Source organism: Mandrillus leucophaeus, unplaced genomic scaffold (assembly GCF_000951045.1).
Source record: "Mandrillus leucophaeus isolate KB7577 unplaced genomic scaffold, Mleu.le_1.0 Scaffold54, whole genome shotgun sequence".
Taxonomy (NCBI): domain Eukaryota; kingdom Metazoa; phylum Chordata; class Mammalia; order Primates; family Cercopithecidae; genus Mandrillus; species Mandrillus leucophaeus.
Window position 1 is genome coordinate 1,855,063 of NW_012105808.1, and position 2,270 is coordinate 1,857,332.

Sequence of the window (2,270 nt, forward strand, 5' to 3'; positions counted from 1 at the left end):
GAGGAGCAGCTTTGTCTCCCAGAAGGCATCGCTTTTCCCTCTCGAGCAGATTGGAGCCCCTGGGAGGTTTGGAAGCCACCTCCAAGCCTAGGACACGGCCTGGTGGCCGGGGCGGCATCTGGACCCTGGACCCTGACGCTGACTGAGACAGGCCTGTGGGGCAGGGTTTCGGGGCGTGAACGAGGCTGGCAGTGAGTGGACAAGCCGTTCCCCTGGCTCAGGCCCCGCCCTGCCCTCAGCCGGAGGCACCTGGCCGTGCCTGCACACTCCTCCCCGTTTTAATAAACAGTCGCAACTTCTAGAAGTCCTGCTGGTGCCACCTGGTGGGGTGGACATCTCAGACTGCCCTTCTGACAAGCAGGAGTAGGCGCCAGGCAGGCTGGGTCAGGCCCTCGGGGGTCCCTGGGGCCCTGGGAGGGAGGGACTGGGCTTCGGGAGGTCCTGGCTGCTCCTGGCACCCAACCTCGCTCCCCGCGCGGGCCCTGTGTTGCTTTTCCGCCGAGAGGGGCTTGGGCGTGGGTTCTCCCTGTGGCAGCGGCATTGGTGCGTGGTTCTTAACCCTCTGGACCCAGCATCTAGGAGCTTCTGGAACCCACGAGGACATCTGCCACTGGCGTGGTCTACTCACTGAGGAGGTTCTCCTGACTCGGGGGCAGAGACGTCCATGCAGGAACTGACTGAGGCGTGGCCCCAGGCCCTGGCATCCTCCCCTCGCTGCACGTGGTCACTTCCGAAGCAGCACTCCCTGTGGCCGCAGCGACAGAGCCTGCACCCTGGCTGTCTGCGGCGCCAGGGCCCCAGCTCCCGTCTGCCACCCGCCCTGTCCACACAGCCTCCAGACTCGAGTCCAGAATCTGTTTCTGTCAAGTCAGTCACCCCCAGCTGCACACGGGGACTGCTGAGCGCTGCGCTCTCACGGGTCTGTTCCCGTCAGAGGGTGGCAGGGGTGAGCCCCGATCCCTTCCAGAAAATACCAGCTTCCCAGGGAGTAACGGCACCTTCACTGAAGCCATTTTGTACATGGGCACAGGGTGGGGACCTCTCTTTTTTGGTGTTGGACGTTGGACCAGTGGGGAGGGGTTCAGAGGCGGCGGTCCTGTCCTTGACTCTGTCTGTCTGTGTGGCCTTGCTGCCGTTCAGTCTGATCATTAAACACAGCTTTTGATACACGTGGCCCGGCCTCTGCCTCTGCAGTGCGTGGCTTGGAACATCTGCTCCGTGCAGGTCCCGGTGAACAGAACTGAGAGCTGGCAGGCCGCCTGGCTGTCCTGCAGAGGACGGATGGGAATGGCCACCGCAGGGTCGGCCAGTGCTGTGAGGTGCCCAGTGTCCCTCCCGTGGGCTCTGCGGGCCGCGTGGTCCCCGTCACGCGTCTCAGCTCCGCCACTGTTGCTGGAAAGCATCACAGATCATATGTAAAATGGGCCAAAATGCTTTTTAAAAATTAAAATAGAGATGGGGTCTTGCAGTGATGCTGAGGCTGGTCTCGAACTGCTGGGCTCAGGTGAACCTCCCGCCTCGGCCTCCCAAAGCGCTGCAGTGACAGGCGTGAGCCACCACGCCTGGTCCCCAGATGGTTTTGTTGCCAGACCCTGTAACTGGAATTGTATAGCATTTTCACATCTCAGAATAGTTTATTATTATTTTTTTCTCTTTAAAAATGCAAAGAGCTGTCTTAGCCGCTTCGGGGCAAGGTTTGGTTTCCAGCTGCTGCTCGCTGGCCCTGGGCCTGTGGAAATGTGGGTGATGGATGCGGGTTTGTGTGTGGGCCGAGGAGCTCGTGAGCCCTGAGCATCTGCCCGGCATCAGGGACTGTGTGTGTGTGCTGTTCTAGTCTCACCAAATTCTCCACTACATTAGAGAAAGTGAGTCCCAGGCTGGGCACGGTGGCTCACGCCTGTCACCCCAGCACTTCGGGAGGCTGAGGCTGGAGGATTGCTTGAGCCTAGGAGTTTAAGACCAGCCTGGCCAACGTAGCAAGACCCCCTCTCTACAAAAATTACCTGGGTATGGTGGCACACACCGGTGGTCCCAGCTGTTCTGGAGGCTGGGGTGGGAGAATTACTTGAGCCCAGGAGGTCAAGGCTGCAGTGAGCTGTGATCACACCACCGCACTCCAGCCTGGGCGACAGAGCGAGACCCTGTCTCAAAAAAAAAAACCAAAAAAACCCAGCAAGCCTCTGAGACTGCGTGACTGTAAGGGATCAGAGACGTGGATTCCTGCAGGCCCTGAGCCAAGCCACGACTGCCTGGCAGTGTGACGCCCTTGG

General features: G+C 60.1%; 1 protein-coding gene across 1 annotated transcript in view; it reads left to right on the forward strand.

Annotated features, from left to right (window-relative positions):
- The window catches only part of SPPL2B (signal peptide peptidase like 2B), a 95,934-nt gene that overhangs the window by 21,146 nt on the left and 72,518 nt on the right, over nt 1-2,270 (forward strand). The window lies entirely within an intron of this gene.